The sequence below is a fragment of the Vicugna pacos genome, chromosome 17 (assembly GCF_048564905.1).
Source record: "Vicugna pacos chromosome 17, VicPac4, whole genome shotgun sequence".
NCBI classification, from domain to species: domain Eukaryota; kingdom Metazoa; phylum Chordata; class Mammalia; order Artiodactyla; family Camelidae; genus Vicugna; species Vicugna pacos.
The window spans coordinates 47,951,537-47,970,451 of NC_133003.1; the positions used below are offsets into that span (position 1 = coordinate 47,951,537).

Genomic DNA, 18,915 nt, shown 5'->3' on the forward strand with positions numbered 1-18,915 from the left:
AGAATTCATTCCCAGCATTGAATGTTCTTGCCAAGAGCAAGTCACATGGGATTTCCTTCTGAACGCACAGGAAGCAAATAACATCACCTATGAACAGTGTCACAGACAATGAATGCCCTGGAAAATATGAAGCCCTGTCTAAAAGATTTAATATCTTTAAAATCTCTCCCCAACCTCCCAAGTTTTAACAGCCACGAATGCAGCAGAAAGACCTTGAAACTAAAACAAAATGTGACACGCCCCGCTTGGGACACCAGGTGCGTGAGCACACTGCAGCCCTCACGGTAGGCCTAGTGCGCCCAGGGCTGCTTATGTAATCTTTCAGGCTGGTGTTTTCCAGTAACCCATCAGACAGCAGACAAACCACACCCAACTAGCTCCTGTTAAGACACCCCCCACCACCAGAGAGTACATTTAAACTCTACTAGTAAGCCTTAGAAAAATCTGGTTACGAAGCTGAATTTGTAAGGAATGCCTATAGGAAACATATTCACTGAGTATTTGCTGGCGGTCCCCTATCAGCCAGGCACTGCTCTAAGCACTGGAAATTCATCAGCAAACATGACAGAAAGACACTCTAATTTCAATGCATTTGCATTCTTATGGAGAAAGTCAAAAAACAAGTTAATTTCAGATAATAAAAAGGAAACAGAATATATACAAAATGGTGATGTAATGAGGTGAGGCCTTTTGAAAAAATGGTTGTATTAGTTACATACTGCAGTGTAACAAAGCTCCTCAAAATCTGGTGACTCAAAATAAAGTAACAAGTATTTCTCTTAATACAGTGCCTTAAAATAAAAACTTTTATTTCTCATGCTTATTAAGGGGTAAGCTAAGCAGTTCTGTGGATCTAGACCTGGTAGAATTGATCTTGTTTGGGCTCACTTATGAATTTACAGTCAGGTGAGGGACCAGCTGGTAGCTGGCCGGTATGGAACAGCTTCAACTCACATGTCTGACTGTCGGCTGAGGTGACGAGGTGACTGGGCCATGTGGTTGTCATCACCCCACAGGCTAGCCTGGGCTTATTTATATGGTGGGACAGGGTTCTGACAGTATGAGAGAAGCAAGCAAGGCCCCCTGAGGTTTATAACTAACACTTTGGGACTTTGGTTGCATTCTATTGGTCAAAGTAAATTTACTTAGCCAGCCCAAATTGAAGGAGAGGGGCAACAGACTCCACCTCTTAATGAAAGAAGGTGCATTGCAAAAGGCATAGATACTAAGAGGAACAGGATTAAAGACACTTTTGCCGCAAATCTGCTGTAAGAGTCAACATAGATCTTTCTGCAGGAGTGACATTTGAGCTGAGACTTGAATGACATAGGAGTCAGACAGATTAAGACCTTGTTGTATGCAGAGGGAGGGCAAGGGCACATGTCTAAGTGCACTTGTGCTTGACCACATGAAGCATTCATGTGTGTGCACATACACTCCTCTGTAACTAAACGTGTGTGTGTACACAACATATGGTAAACATGAATGGACCATCCTGCCAGCTGACCATGTCTGTGTGTCCCTTTCCCCTACCCTCTTTCAACATGGCAACATTCAGACATCAGTAGAAATATATGACTTATACACTCCATCCTCATGACTTAGTGTACATAAAAAAACACCTGCACAGCATTTAAAACACACAGATTCCCCAGGCCTCCTCCCTGAAAACCCTGATCCCGTAGAACTGGGATAGAGCCCAAAATCTGCAGTTTAGCAAGGACAGCTACTAATTCTGAAGCAGCTGCTTTGTAGATAATAAACAATAAAGATCTGATTTTTCACTTCTGAGTTTGGACTATGCACCCTTTTCTCCCTCCCCAGATAACTGAAAGCTGATTACATCTAATTTACATGACTAACCTATACTATCTGGCCTTTCCTTTCTCCTGAAGATCGTCAAGTGAATGTGGACCAGCTGATAAGGAAAAAAAAACGGCCGCACAGAGCAAGAAATAAAACCCTCGAGATAACATATGCAATTCCCTTTTTGCTCATTTAAGTCAGGAATTTTTAACTTTGCCTCCTGCCAGGGAGACCATAACCCATGGGTACGTGTCCTCAAACAGCAAGTCACTGGCAAAAGTGTTCTTCTCAGAGTTTCTCCGCACTACCTACATATAGGAAAAGAGCAATTCATTAATCTGGGGGGATGGGACTTGGGCTTAGGCCTTTGCTTTTGAAGGGCTCCCATATGATTGGGACACACCATAAAAACCGAGATCTGTGGAGTTACAGGATCAAACGGGAAGGTTTTTAACCAACACAGAACACCTGTTTGAGTGAAGGACTGGGTCATTAGCACCATGTGCAAACATACGGGTATGTCTGAGGGCAATCCAGGCTCTGGCCTTAGATTCCCACTGGGCGATCAATTCGTTCATTGCCTACAAGTCTCAGGTGTCCTGCAAAAAGCATGGGGTAATAAAATCCACGGAGCTAGTGGTATAATCATTTCATTAACTTAGAAATTGCCGTAAAACATGATTTACTTTTAAAAGTAAATATGCCATTGTATGTAATTATCCTGAAGGGACCAGTTCTCATTATTTGGTTTTAAAATGTCACTTTATTTTGCTTTAGGGAGAAAAAAAATCATTTTATAATCCACTCTATCACTTCAGTAAAGTATGAGCCACACAATTAGCCAAATTCACCTGATATAATAAAAAGTACAGGCAAGATATATTTTGGAGGACGACAGACCTCCACATGCATCTCATCTCAACGGCATGCATCATTTGGGGGAGTTTCTCTCTGAACCTCTATTTCTTCATCAGTAAAATGGCACTGTCACGCTGACTCAACAGGTTTATGCTAGGAACAGCCCAGAGAAGAAGTCAGAATACTTTTCCTGTGAAGGGCTAGGCAGTAAGTATTTTAGGCTTTGTGGGGTTAGTTGTAGCACCTTACAAACCACAGCACAATGAACAAATATATTTTAATTGCATGCAAGGACCAAGTACCTGAACAGTGAAGGCTGTTGCTAAACTGTTCAACAGGACCAACCTACAGGAAGAACATCCAAACACTGACCACAACAAAGCCCAGCATCCATGCTGCAGCGGGATGGGGGCCAGCAGCAACTCTAAGCGGTAATGAAGGGATGGAGGCCAAAGCAGATGGTACGAGAGCCGAGCCCAGGAAAAGCATGGAGAGGATGGCTCCAGGTGGAGAAGCTGCCACAAGCTCCCCTGCTGGCCACTGGCTCGGGGATTTGGCTCCCCCTGCCTCATCACGCAGGGAAAATGACAAGTAACTACATTAGGATCACTCACTGAGACTCACTGTGTTGTCTGTAGCTGTGTTCCCAGTTCAAGCGGACTTCAATGACCACACGGTTATTTGTTCATTGAACCATAATGCCCTGAAGCTCGGCAGGGTTCTGGTCAATCTCAGGTTTCTGAGGGTTTAGAAATCATGGCTTAGTTTCCCTAAAATTCTTCCAACATTTCCCTCCCCCTTCTCTGTTTGGATTCTCTAAGCAGCTCCTGGGTTAGACCCTTCCACATGCATAGGGGAGGCAAGAAAAAAAATGTTCCTCTACTTTCCTCAAATGTTGAACTTGAATGGGTAAAGAGCTGATATTTTAATTAGTAACAATGGCAAAGGACTGGGGTCAATCCCACTCAAATAGGGAAAGGATGGGTGAATGCTGGAGGGGAGCGCCTTGCTCCGTGCACACCTGTCAGGTGATGGAACCTTGTCAGCCGAGGGGGGCTGGAGAGGGGTTCGAGGTGAGCTGCCCAACTGGAAAGAGGCGCGAGGAGCCGACATGCCGCGAAACGGATGGCGTGAGGAGCCCACATGGAGCGGAACAGCACTCTCTTCTAGTACAACAAGATGGCGCGAGGCGGCGTGGCGCATTTGTTTTTAATATATCTTGTCCGCGCATGCGTACTGTTCCTGATGCCTACGCATACTATTGGCGCATGCGTACATTTACTTCTTACCTCATACACATGCGCGTTATTGTGACCTTTGGCCTGGGTCCCACGGCCTACTCACTTAAAGCTGCCGACAAACCTGCAGAGAACTTTAAATGGGCTTGTTGATAACAAAGGATGTGTTGGTTGAGAATGAACAGATGGATACCGAGGTGGTGGTGGCGGAGGTGGTCGGTAGGGTTGTTCAAGACTCTCAGAGCCACAAAGCGGTGCAGACACTGATGAACTAGAGGAAGGGTCAACAAGTATTTTCCGCTAAGGGCCAGGTAGTAGACATTGTAGGTTTGTTGCCCATGTGGTCTCTTTTTAATCTCATCAACTCTGCTGTTACAGCACAAAAGAAGTCACACAGATTATGTAAATGAACAGGTGGGGCTGTGTTGTAGTAACACTTCATTTACCAAAACAGTAGATTGGGTCCACTGGCTAGTTTGCCAACCCCCCGAACTGACGAATCAATGCTACAATCAGTAACAGGTGAGCAGAAGCACCATAAACCAGCCCCGCCCCCACCCCGTCGGCATCCAGAGTTCTTTGGCACTTGCCTTAATATTCCTTCACCACAGCCATACATTACAAATGCCAGCCTCTGATTTTTCTGCTCAGAAGTGTAATAACATAGGTTCATCCTGGTTTATCTTGGTGAGCCTGCCCTACTCCAGTTCACGGTGCACCAGGCCAACACTGAACACAGAGCAAACACATGGAGTCTCACTGGGATGTCCCTTGGCCTTGGCTGGTGGCTTGAGGACATCCTCTGGCAACCTCCCCATGCCTCTCTCTCCAGCTGCCACCTGAATGGACGCTTCCTTTTAGCCCCCTCGACCTCCAATGGAACAAGCTCCACACCAAACCCCTCATCTTTCCACCAAAACCTGCTCCCCATTTATCCCCCTATTCCCAGCCCCATTCCTACAATTGTTCTATGTCCTCTTGGCTCCGGGCCTGCTCCTCCACGACTCTCTACTTCCAGTCAGCCTTCTAACTTGACTTGTAATGACCCCCTTCTTTCCAGCCCCACCGCTATCACGCTAATTCTGGCCTATAATTACTCAACACCTTCGCTGTTCTAATTAGCCTCCTCACAGTGCCCTTCCTTCTCAGTCTTCCCTCTCCTAATTACCTTCTCTCCGTCTCACCGGGCATCCCACCTCTTAACAAGCCTCGCCAGTAACTGAGCACTTTTGCCACGTTGTGTCCCCCTCCTGCTGATTTAGGGAAGGCTACAGGATCAAGTCCCTAAAGCACCTGTGTTGCCTTCTGGCTGAAGAGTCTGAAGCCTCCTCAGTGGCTTCTGGTCCCACTGATTTAATTCTGGACTTTGCTGATCACGGGGAGATCTTTCTCGCTACTTTCTTCACTGATCAATCAAGCGCCACAATCGACTTTAGAATCATTTGACTGTCGCATTTCTCCACATTCTGGCCCTTGGGTCTCAAAACACTCCTGTCCTGCAGTCTCATTCCAATCAATTACAAGGTCTTGCCAGTTACAGAACTAAAAATTCATGCATTCATCCTGCCAGCTTTCCCCTTTCGTAAGACCCCACCAGGACCACTCACCTCAGTGTCGGCAGTGGCCTCCCAGCTCTTTCTTTGTTCTCCATCTTCATCAGTCCATTTTCTCCCTAAAGCCAGAGTGGATTTAAAACAAAAATCCGATTAAGTCATGTCCCTAGTCAAAATTTTTCAATGCTTTTCCTTTGCCCTTTTCATTGGACTTCTACTCTGGATCAACGGTAGAATGACGTGGGGTTTGCATATAAATAAGACGCCAGGGTAGGAAAGCCTGAACTAGTTCACAGACTGTTGGAGGCTCAGTATGGACAACCCCGAGAGTTAAAACCCCAGTGGGGACCCAGTCATAGGAGCCCAACAATATTGCAATATTTACCTTGCGGGGCTGGACTAGGTTCCCCGGTAAATGTCAGAGAAAAGCCCTCAGGCGTCTGGCAGGGCGAGCAGGAAAGCTACCGTACTGAAGCACGCCGGAGCACTCGGCTTTCTGTAACCGGTCTGCCCGCAGGGGGAACTAATTAACCAGAGCAAAGCCTGCTGGGATATCATCAGGCTTTGACTGACCCAGGAGAGGGAAAAAACCACCTCCAGCCCACGCTATCCATCCTGTCCCACCTAAGGGGGAAAAAGCTGAGACACCCTTGTGAAGCGCGCAGCCCAGAGGCACAGGCTCACTAAGAGACTGAGACTCCCTAAACGCGGGACCACAGAAAGCTTCCTGCCCCCACAGGTTACCATCACTTTACTGCAAGTCTCTTTACAGTAGTTTCTTTTACCTGGTGTATCACGTCCGGCTATAGAGAAAACATTATAAGGCATTCCAAAGGGCAAAAGACCCAATGTGAAGACAGAGCAAGCCTCAGAACCAAACTTGGCAGGGAGGCTGGAATCATCAGACCAGGTCTGTAACACAGCTATAATGAACATGCTAAGGGCTCTAATGGATAAAGTAGACAGCATGTAACAAAAGAGGTGAGCATTGTAAGTATAGAAATGGAAATCCTTAGAAAGAGCCAAAAAGAAAGGCTAGAAATAAAAACACTGTAACAGACATGAAGAATGCCTTTAATGGGCTCATTATGAAATGGGACACAGCTGAGGAAGTAATCTCTGAGCTGGAGGATACAGCAACAGAATCCTTGAAAACTAAAAAGCAAAGAGAATAAAGACTGAGAAAACCAGAACAGTATATCCAAGGAGTATGGGACAATTACAAAATGTGGAAATATACACATAATGGGCATACCAGAAGAAGAGAGAGAGTAAGGAACAGAAGGAATATTTGAAGCAGTAACAACTGAGAATTTCCCCCAGATGAATGGCAGGCACCAAACACAGAACCAGGAAGCTCGGGAAACACTAAACAGAACAGCTGCAAAACAGAACAAACTAACAAAATTATACACCTAGGCATGTATCATCTTCAAACTATAGAAAATCAAAAATAAAGAAAAAAATTCCAAAAGAACCCAGAGGAGAAAAAAAGAATACCTATAGAACAAAGGTACAAGTTACATCTGACGTCTCAAACCTTGCAAGAAAGAAGAGAGTGGAATGAAATATTCACAATGTTGAAAGAAAAAAAAAAAACACTGACATAGAATTCTGTGCCCTGTGAAATTACTCTTTAAAAGTGAAGGAGAAATACAGACTTTCCCATACAAACAAAAATTAAGGAAATCTGTTGCCAGTACAACTGACTTGCAAGAAATATTCAAAGAAGTTTAGGAAGAAGGAAAATAATATACATCAGAAATTCAGATCTACATACAGAAAAGTAAAACATCTAAGAAGGAACAATTGTTCCTAACTGAACTAACAGATAACAGTTTGTTCAAAATAACACCACCAACAATGTGTTTGATCGTGTATGCTTTCCTTTTGCATATATCTTGTGAGTGTGTGTGTGTATATATATATATATATGTATGTGTATATATATCCTTATGTAAGTTTACACATAAGTGAGATAAAAGGCAGCAATGATGCAGGAGCAGAAGGGAGGAGTTAGCATCATTTTTGTTATTAGGTGGTACTCATTCTTCCTGTGAAGTGCTATACTGTTATTTGAACGTGGGCTTGGACTAGTTGTAAAGGTACATTGCGAACTGTAGGACATCCACTAAACAAAGTAAAAAAATGAAGGATAAACAATATGCTTGGAAAAGAAAGAAAACACATTTGTACAAAATGCTCAATTCAAACCACAAAATGCAGAAAAGGGGAAGACAAAAATAGGAACACAAAAATAAGGGCCACAAATAAAAACAGTAGTGAACATGGTTGATATTAATCCAACTATATCCGTAAAAGTGATCTGAACACCAGTGGTTTAAATGTACCAATTAAAAGACAGAGATTGACAGAGTGCATCAAAAAACACAACCCAACTAGAGTCCAGAAATAGACCCCATAAATAGAGATAACTAATCTTTGATGAAGAAGCAAAAGCAATACAAGGGAGCAAAGCTAGTCTCTGCAACAAATGGTGCTGGTACAGCTGGACAGTCACATACAAAAAGATAAACCTAGACACAGACCTCACACCCTTCACAGAAATTAACTCCAAATGGGTCATAGAATTCAAGGTAAAATGCGAAACTCCTATTAGACAACATAGGAGAAAACGTGAGTGACTGCGGGTATGGTGATGCCTTTTAAGACACAACATCAAAGACAAGATCCATGAGACTAACAACTGATAACGCAGATTTCATTAAAATTAAAAATGTCTGCTCTGTGAAAGACAATATCAAGAGAACTAGAAGATAAGCCACAGACTGGGAAAAAATATTTTCAAAATAAAGATATGAAAACGACTGTTACCCAAAATATACAAACAACATTTAAAGCTTAACAGTAAGAAAACAAAAAAACCTTATAAAAAACAAATCAAACATCTTAACACACACCTTATGAAAAAAGATATACAGATGGAAAATAAGCATATGAAAAGATGCTCCACATTATACACCATTAGGGAAATGCAAATGAAAACATTGAGATACCGCTGCACACGTAGTAGGATGGCCAGAATCCAGGACACAGACAACATCAAGTGCTGGACAGGATGTGGAGCAAGAAGAACTCTCCATCATTGCTGGTGAAAATGCAAAATACTACATCCATTTAGGAAGACAGGTTGGCAGTTTCTTACAAAACTAAGCATTCTCTTATATGATCCAGCAGTCACGCTTCTTGGTATTTACCCAAAGAAGCTGAAAACTACAGTCCACACAAAAACCGAGACAGAGATGTATATGGCAGCATCATTCATAACTGCCAAAACATGGATGTCACCCAAATGTTCTTTAGTAGGTGAATGGATAAGCAAACTGTGGAACACAGACAACGGAATACTACCTCAGTGCTAGAAGGGAAAGAGTTACCAAGCCATGAAAATACAGGGAGAAACCTTAAACCCATGTTACTTAGTGAAAGAAGCCACTCTTGCAAGGCTACATACTGTATAATCTTAACTATATGATGTTCTGGAAAAGGCAAAACTATGGAGAAAAAAAAAATCAGTGGTTTCCAAAAGTTGGGAGTGGGAGAGTAATGAGTAAGTGGAACGCAGAGGGTGTTTTGGGCAGGGAAATACGCCGTATGGTACTGTTATGCTGCTTACATGCAGACATTCATCCAAACTCACAGACAGTCTAATACCAAGAAGGAGCCCCAGGGTGAACTCTGGGCTTCGGACGACTACAGTGTGTCAAGGCAGTTTCACCTTTGGTAAGAAATGTCCGATTCTGGCGATGAGACACAGTGAGGATGCTGATAATGGGGGAGGCCATGCATGTGAGAGGCAGGGGAAGTATGGGAAATTATTATATTGCCCTCTAAATTTGGTTGTAAACGTAAGATCTGCTCTTAAAAAATAGTCTTAAAAAAATGATGCCCCAGCTCCACTCTACTCCAACTGACAGAATCTCCAGTGGGAGGATGTGACCATGAGAATTTTTTTAAGCTTTTCAGAGATGAATGCTGCCCCATAAGAGTTTATCAGGCTCCCAGATTGGCTGCAACCCATTCCTCCAGCCTAATCTTCAGTCATCGGTCATAAAGGCTTTTTTGTGTGTCTTCAATCCGCCAAGTTCTTGTCCTTGGGCCTTCAAAGGCCGTCTTCCTACCTGGGATACTTTCTTCCACTGCACCCCCAACCAGTACTTAGCTCAGTGGCTCACACTTCGGTGAGTTTTGGAAGTCACCTGAAAAGCCAGCAAAGCACAAAGTGGCCCAGGATCACTGGAGGAGGAGAGAATCTGGACCTGTGCATCTGGGGGGAGTTCTTTTGAAATCCAAGATAACTGTAGGTATACACACAGTCATAAAAAAGGACACAGAAATCTTTTGTACCTTTTGCCCAATATTCCCCAGTAGTAACGTTTATAATCTCTTGTGTAGTGTCTCCACCAGGATATTGAGATTTCTCCAGTTTTGCTGTCTCTGTGTGTGTGCGTGTTCTATTCTATGCTATTTTATCCCCTGGATAGGTTTGTTTTGCACACAATACCACCATAGTCAAACAGAGACATATCATGCTTCTGGATTGAGGATTATGTGGCACCCACATCTTCTCTAAAATGGCAGAAAAACTCCATCTCCTATAGCCACTGCGAGGATTAATGAACATTTAAAATTATACCATAAGAAGTCTTTCCAGAAATATCAGAAGATTTGAATCTACACGTTAAAAGAGCCTACAAGATACCTATTAAGTTTGACCAAGAAGACTCAACTCCAAGACCTACCCTAGTCAGAAACAGCCTGATGTGATTTTGATTGATTGCACTGAATCTACAGATGAATTTGAGACTCTCCGAGTCGACAATATTGAGTACTTCATTCCATAAGCATGCTATGTCTCTACTGATTTGCATCTTTAATTTTTTTCAGCAATGTTCTGTAGTTTTCAGTGTACTGTTTTTTGCACTTATTTTATTAAACTTATACCTGTTTATTTTGTTCATTCTGAATTGAAATGCTACCTTACTAAGCTTGCTTATTCATTATAGACATCTGGTAGATTCCTTAGGATTTCTTTACATACAAAATTATGCCATCTGCAAATAATGATAGTTTTATTTCCTTCTTTACAATCTGTATCGCTTTAATTTATTTTTCTCGCCTGTTTTCACTGACTAGAGCCTCCAGCACATTGTTTAGTAGAAGTGGTGAGAGTGAATAGCCTTGTTTGAAAGAAAGGATTTGTTCTTTCATCATTAAAAATCATGATAGCTGTGGTCTTTCCACAGATACTCTATCAGTTTGAAGAACTTCCCTTCTAAATTTGTTGAGAATTTCTCTTCTCTTCTGTTGAGTGTTAGGTTTTTTCAAGTGCTGCCCCTGCATGTATTGAGATGATCATGTGTTTTTGTCCTTTAGTCTGTCAATACAGTATATTACATTAGGCGATTTTCAGATTTAAACCTACCTTGAATTTCTGAGAATAATCTATTTATTCATTGCATACAGTCCTTTTTATATACTGGTAGATATGATTTGATAATTTTGCTAATAATTTTGTGTCTCTGTTCATGAGGAATATTGGCCTTTTTTTTTTTTAACTCTTATAAAAGTCTTTGGCTTTGTTACCATAACATTGGCATCATAAAATGGTTGGAGACACATTCCCTCCTCTTTTTTCTGAAAAAGTTTACACTGGATTAGGAGTCTTCCTTAAGAAAGAACAAAATGGTAGAGTTCAACAGGAAAGCCACTTGGGCCTGGACTTTTATTTGTGAAGAGTTTTTTAATTATTATTCTTGGTAAAATTTATAATGCAATGTCTCTATTTGATGTGGATTAATTCAGACCTTCCATTTTGTGAGACATTTTGTTAATTATGTCTGTCTAGGAATTTATCTATTTTCTTTAAGTTGTCTAATTTGTTAGCATCAAAAAAATTTATTAACATTTCCTTATCATCTTATTAATTTCCTTAGGGTTGAAACTCCTGTTCTCATTTTATTCATGATTGTGGAGATACCTGTTTTTTTTTTTCCTTTTTTTTTCTTTTTCCTGAGAAGAGAAAGGACTGTCTAGAAGTTGTAATAACTCAGCCAAGGGAGGGGAAATGGAGACAGACGTAGATATGAGAAAGATTTCAGGACAAGAGAGTCAGTACTTAGTGCGGGAAGGTCAAAGGTGTTTCTCAAATCACTGGGTTGGCTCCCCAGGCACATGGTCATACCATTTTCACAAATCTTTGGCCCCTAGGAGAGGAAGTCAGTTTAAGGGCAAAGATCAGTTGGTTTTACATTCAGAATGTCACTATCCTCTCTGAGGGAGGCAACAAATTTGCATAAAAACAGAGATTAAGCCACTAGTCTTCCTTCATGGGGCAAGTAATAATACCATTTTAAGTAAGGTCTGTCTAGAGGACAGCTTGAACGGGAACAGACCAGCAGGACACCTGTAGGAATCCGGGTGTCTGCCTGCTCCCAGCAGCCTTTACTTCCATTGTTGATTCTCAATTTGTGGCATTTTATTTACTCCCTTTTTGGACAGTTTATTATATTCTTCATGGAAGGGCACAAAATATCGTATGTAGACACCTAAGACCAAGACACGCCTAGGGAAATATGACCATGGAGAACATCGCTGTCTTGAGCATGAATTTAACTTTCTGTATTCTACTGCTCTGACAGGCGAACCTTGCTGCCCTGCAAGCGTGCTTTTCATATGCCAACCAAACCATCCACAGCCCACAGCCCATAGCCCACAGCCCACCTTTTTTTTTTTTTAACTAGGCTCTCACCCTACAGGCCACCATCCATTTGTCCTGACCACTCCAGGGCAGGAACCAGATGACTAGGGACAGCCCCTACACTCCAGAGCCCAGTGGAATTATTCCAACCAGCCAGTCCTAATCCTGGCTACGCTGTCTCCCCCCTTCCTCCCCCCAAAATCACAAGAAAGGCTCTTGCTCACGCTTCCCCCATTCCCTCTGCCTCCTGACCTATTCCTCCCAGACTTCCTTCCTGCCCTGTGGACCCCCAGGGCATAGGAAGCCCTGTGCGTAAGCAACTGTGTTTTCAGTGGCTGTCATCTCCTGATCTATTGGCCTTGCCATACCTAAACAAAAATAAAACCTATACTTTAACACAATCAATGAGTGATCTCTCCTTCACGCTGAGAATAAATTAGGCCTACAAGTGTCCGAGGCCCAGAGGAATATGCCAGTACATATCCAGGGCAGTTTTTTCCGCCATTACTAACTTCCCACCAAGGCTGCGTCCTTGAGTTTTTAAAAAAAATGGTCCCCACAACAGTAGAGTGAAAATGAACTTTAGAAAAGTGTTTGGGACCTAATTACTTCTGTCACATCCCAGGGAGTATTAGGAGACTGATTACAGGAAAGCTACCCTATTGCCGTATTTACTGGAGTCCGTCTCATCCTTTTGTCTGGCGGGGGGGGGGCGCAGGCAGCACTAAGGGGGCAGGAGCTTATCTGCCCCAGTCACGCTGCCGATCTGCCGCCTCCAACTATTATTTACGACGTTCAGTGAGGTCACGTCACAAAGCACACCATGGATAGGTGCGAGTTTGGGGGCATGTGGGAGGGGGAAGGGAGGGGCTTGACGTAGTGCAGGTGATCCCTTCTGATCCAGCCAATGAACATAAATGTCCCAAGATGAGAAGGAGATGAGAGTGTGTATCTGCTATATCCACCCTCATTTCAACCTCCCGCACACCTGTCATGACAGGAACACACATCTCTCGCATGCAAAGTGAGATGTGTTTAAAATCAATGGTATATGTTTATAACATACAGGGTCCGCCTTTACCTGTTTGTTGATCAAGCAAAGGCACACTGATAAGATGTAACACTGCCAGAAAAAAACGGGCTACGTCACTTATTTAGAGATAGCATATTATGAGCAATTTTTTTTTTAAGTTGAGTGGTTTTGAGTTTCCTGAATGTTCATCATTCAACTGATTTAAGAGCCTAAACTTCAAGCAAGACTAGACTTTGCTCTGTTCGGCTCTCACTGTGGACCGGAGATAAGGCTGAGCGCTATGGAACACAAAGGAGTGTGTTCTGTGCCCTCTACACTGACTTACTCCCTCTGGCAGAGACACGAACAAGCACAAGACTAGGCCGAATCTACAGTAAATGTCAACTGGGAGGGCTATCTAATCCACGTTAGCGCAGCTGAATCTTGAACAGATTGAGTTTCCACAAGGGGAGAGAACGGTCAAGGGAACCCTAGGCTTGTGAAATTTAAGGGAAGAGAGAAAAAAATATATCTGAGAACTCTATGTCTCTGCCCACTATTTGGGCGTGTAGATTAGGAAAAGAATAGGGAAATTCAGCAGCTTCCGTGATCACCAAGAGCATGCAGATACAATGACCCTGCAGGACCCCTCCTGGGCACACTAGAGACATACGTGCACAAACTCATGAAAAATCACAGTCATTTTCTCTGCAGCTTTGCTAAAAAGAGAAAACAGCCCAATTACCTACCAGCAGGTGAATGGATAAACAGGCGGACAGTGGGGAGTAGCAGTTAAGGGCTATGAATTTGAACTACTTGGAACAACGTGGCTGGATCTCAGCAACGATGGTTCAGGGATGAGAGCAAATTACAGGATTATACACCCTGTATGATGCTACTTACGTGAACTAAAATATACATAGAATAATAGCATACATTATTAAGTTAATGATATACAATAAAACCAAAATAGTGCTTATTTCTGGGGAATGTAAGAGGGAATCAAGATTGGCAAGGGTAAGTTAAAAAACAAAAGAAAACTTTGTTTTATCTGTTAATATTCTTCCTCTTTTGCAGTCTGTATCTCCTATATAATTTTTGCAATTTGTCTATATCACTTTTGTAATTAAAAAATTATAAACCTAGTAATTATATACAGATGTGTATTTTTTTTAAATCTGGAAGTTAACAGGACAATCACCAGTAAGGATTAATTCCGAATAGAACTATGCATGCTATCTTCTGTCTTGTACTTTTCAGATTTCTTCTCCATCAGTCAAAATCCTTCCCTAGCCAGAAAAAATGTACTGAACTTTTGAAAGCACAATGCAAAGGTGGAGGCCAGTGGGGAGGACAGTTTGACTCGAACGCCATGGGGAGGATATAAGAAGATAGGGTCAAAAAGATGGATTGGTACTTGGTTCCAGAAGCCTTTAAATGCAAGGTTAAGAAGTTTAGACTTCATGCTCTGCCTACTGGGAAGCATTACTTGTTTCTGAGCTGGAGAACATCATGGATCAAAAAAATAAATCAATATCCATTCTTTGCCCCTACCTCTCAAAGTCTATCTATTCACCATTATCTCCGACTTGATAGAACTCTGATGGGTTTAGATGCTGGGCAGGAACCTTCAAGATATGTTCTCTTTTCTCCAAGAGGGTTACTGCTTAAGGAAGGATTTAGACTTTTAGGACTTTTAAAAAACACTTTAAGAACTGCCCCTTCCTCTCCTTGGCTTACCCTTATCCCACAGCGTGAACAATCCTAAAAGGCACTTCATGATGATGAGATTTTTTTCAACTGTTAGCAGTGAGCACGTTGATCCATCAGCAGGGAAAAGGGTGGTCACATTTCTTTCATCTCTGTGGTCTCCCAGATCCTGCCTTTCAAAGCAGAAGTGAACGATACACCCAGGAGTGAAAGGAACAAAACGGTGATGATTGGATGACAGGAAAAAAAAAACCAGTTAACATCCTTCCTGAAAACCTAGCACGTTGCTGAGTGAAATGACCCAACAGTGGAAAGATACCAGACAGACCCAGTTAGATGTCCAGGTTTCAACACACGCCAGGTGCACATGATTTAGCCCCAAAGTACCCTATGGAGAGAAACAAATGCTGGTTTACAGGAAAGGATTAAGCATGAAATGCCATCAACCAGAAGGAAGGGGCTGCTAAGGATCTCCTTGTCTTTCAGACGTAAAACCGCCCCATCCTTAACTCTCTTTTCTATGCCTCTTCCAAACTTCTGCTCAAAATGACCAAAGAGAGCATCACAAGAAAACAGCACAGAGAAATAAGCCTAAGACAAAATAAAAAGTAAGTGGTAAGAGCCAGAGAAGGAAGGACAGCCTCGGGCACTCAGGCACCTGCTAAGTGCCTGACCACACACTGGGGGGGGCTTCATAACAGATGGCTTTCAACCTCCACACTTGTGACTGTCCATCCATTCCTCCGGCACGTCTACTAAGTGCCCGCTATAAACCAGGCACCATTCTGCACTCCGGGCATCAAGGGTGACGCGAACAGGATCCCCACCCTCATGGAGCTTACATTCTAGTGGGAGGGTGGGGAACAGCTCATTCCGAGGACAGGAGACCCCGCCCAAGTCTGGGGCTATTATCCGCCTGTGAGATGCGCTGCTGTCATCTGCAGGGACCACACTAGCCCACAGTAAAGTCACCTCACAGAGGTCACTATTTCCTACACTTCAGCGGAGTTACACTCACAGTGGGCCTCTGTCTTATACAAAGAGAATTTGTTGGAAGAGCCAGCAGGCAGCCTGTTTTCTGAGCCTGAGTGAAATACAAACTATTGTCACTAGAGGGCAAGTTGATATATGCCTGTTTTTAAAAAGCAAAGCAAAGACAATACCACATTGTTGGAAACAGAAAGGCCTTGAATGGGCCCATATTTACTCTGTGATTTTCATTTTTACTAAAATTATATGCAGAACTGTGACTGATAACTGGTCCCTCACGCATGTCTTCCCAAGTGTTATGCCAGGTTGAGACGTCAAATTAGTGACGGCTCTTTCCATCAAAACCACAGGTACATTGGTTCCTCACACTTGAGTTTAATAATAAAGATTCTCATGCATCAGGCTTAAGGGAAATTGGATTTCTGCCATCCTCTTCCTTGCCTGCCCGAGGAATGCCTGACGTGCTCTCAGGTTCAGCTCACCCTCCCCTTCACGTCTTTTCCCGCCTCCCCTTTCCCGAGGGGTCTTGCCGTCGCTCGCAGGCTGTGTGCACTGGGGGCAGCTGTCACTCACAGCGCCATCGAGGCTTGCATAACAACTTCCAGAGACTGAGCATCTTTGTGGCGCGGGCCCTTCTCACCTGGTACCTCTTCCAATCTTCATCCCCGTCCTGCGAAGAGGGAATTATGCCTTCCTTCCCCCCTTGATGCGTGGAGGACACTGAAGCCCAGAGAGGCTGGGAGTCTGCAGCCCTGTCACTCAGCTACTAACTGGTCATCTATTAACAGATGTTTTTACTACACTGGACACATCCCTAGGGCACGGATCATCAACACACCCCGGGCGGCATGTATTTTGTCTACAGTAGGTTACGTGCTCTATAAATATTAGTAACACATGCTCTGAGAACTCCCAGGACCTCTCCTTTTCAGGAATGTGGTGACTATAAAATGGCATGATATTTGAGAAGTGCCAGCTGCATGGCCGGCAGAGAGGAGATGCTGAAAACTCTAATGAGTACTATCAGCATGTTGTTGGTCTTAGAGGAGAGTATGTTGGTCAGCTGTTAGCCTGACTTCAAATTCAAACTCTTCTCTACAGCCCTGCAAGATCTGGTTTCTACCTGAATCTCCAAATCTGTCTCTTGCCTTACTCCAACTTTCAGGCCACACCAGTCATCATTCTGCTCCTCAAGTGTGCCAATAGGTTCCTGCCTCAGGGCCTTGGCACTTGCCCTTCCTTTGGTCTGGGGCACTATTCTAGCTCACCATGGACATGACTTCTCATTCTTTAAGTCTCATTTCAGATGTAAATAAATCAGAGAAACCTTCCCTGGCTACCCTGGAGTCTCACCTCCACCCTCCTGCCCTGTCTCAAGCTTTCCTCCAGAGTCCGGTCTGAGATTTTTTCATCCATTGGCTGGCTTGTTTTTGTCTCCCTCTCTCCTTCAACTGGAAGATCCATAAGGGCTGGCTCCCTGCCTGCTTGTATGAAGCAGTAATTCAGTGCAATGCTTTACTCACAATGCACAGTCACAGAAGGCCATCGTTAGATGTTTTCTGATTGAAACGATGGATAAAAGAACAAGGAATGACTACATGTGAAAACTTGAAGCCCAGAAAACAAAAGGGAGCCCAGGGAAAGAACGAGTGATATTATGTGTTGAACTGTGCTTCCCCAAATGGTACGTTGGAGTCCTAACCCGGATACCTGTGAACGCGACCTTATTTGAAAATAGGGTCTTTGCAGATGTGATCAAGTTAACACAAGGTCATTAGAATGGGTCTTCATTCAGTATGATCGCTGTCCTTCTAAAGAGAGGGAAATCTGAACACAGTCTCTCACACAGAGGAGAACGCCATGTGAAGACACAGAGGGAAGACGGGTAAAGAAAGAGGCAGAGACTGGAGTTAATGCTCACCAACCAAGGCGCTTCCAGAAGTCTGATCCTCCCCTACAGCCTTCACAGCGGGGCAGGACCTTGTTAACACTTTGATTCTGGAGTTTTAGCCTCCACTGCTGCGGGGGAATACCTTTCTGTTTTTTAAAGCCACGCTGTTCATTGTGCTTTGTTACTGGAGCCCTAGGATGCTAACCCAGGTGGCCAGAATGTTGTGGGGAGATACACACAGGGCTGGAATCAAACACACCAGGTTTGAGCCCCAGCTGTGTGCAAGGTATTTGTCTTCTGCTCTTGTTTATACATGATAACACACTCTCAGAAAAAGAAGCAGTTGTTTTCTTGCCCTCAAAGTCCAGCTAAACAAGCAACAGCGCTTTCGGAGCCAGGATAATAGTGGACTTTCCTTCCACCATATGGATGACCTCTGCGGACCACCATCTTTGGGGCTAGGTATAGGGCTAGCTATGGTGCGGACTCTGTGCAACCCAGGACTGGCTCTCTTGGCCTCCCAGTGCTCTGGCCAATATTGTGTGGGCTCCTTCCTCAGTCCCAGTGCCACAGCAGGCCCCGGCAGCTCCAGTCCACAGGGACCTAAGACCTCCCATTCAACACTTAAAATACTTAGCACTAAGCCTGCTCTTCACCAAAGCTCTGGTCCCACTGCCAGCAGCTGAGCCTGTTACTCTGTGAGTGGGTCCAATCACTGGACCTTTATCTTACTCTTTAGCCTCTATTTGCCATGCTGATAATCTACCTGGAAACCACTGCACCACATGCGCCTGGGAGCAGGACGCAGTAGACCTTAGACAGTCACACACTTAAGTCAGACAGACCAGCCTCTGAAACCAAGCAGAGCCCTGTGCCCTCCCCACCTCCAGTACAAAGGCCCCGCCAGGTCCCCTGCCTCCTGTTTGTAGAAAAGCTGAGGTCTCCCAGGCCTCCCCGAGTCACAGAACAGCAGGCTGAAGCAGCTAATGATTAGGACAATAGAGTCACAGACTCGGTGTCTGATGCACATTCTTGAGTTGTTTTACAGACACTGTGACTACTGCCCGAGGGAGAAAGCTAAGTGCATGAGGACCAGACTGCAGCCCTGACACAGCGTGCTCCACCTTGAGCAGTGC

General features: G+C 43.8%; 1 long non-coding RNA gene across 4 annotated transcripts in view; it reads right to left on the bottom strand.

Moving 5' to 3' along the window:
* The window catches only part of LOC140686812 (uncharacterized), a 137,104-nt gene extending 131,528 nt beyond the window's left edge, over nucleotides 1–5,576 (bottom strand). For 2 of the 4 annotated variants that reach the window (XR_012060769.1, XR_012060767.1), the window contains exons 1-2: nucleotides 3,686–3,861; nucleotides 3,289–3,403 (exon numbers count right to left, since the gene is read on the bottom strand). This is a non-coding gene — a long non-coding RNA (uncharacterized lncRNA). Of the gene's footprint in view, nucleotides 1–3,288; nucleotides 3,404–3,685; nucleotides 3,862–3,953; nucleotides 4,183–5,509 lie in introns of those variants that run through there. The other 2 variants (XR_012060770.1, XR_012060768.1) reach the window with 2 other exon arrangements.
* Between the last annotated feature and the right edge of the window lie 13,339 nt (nucleotides 5,577–18,915).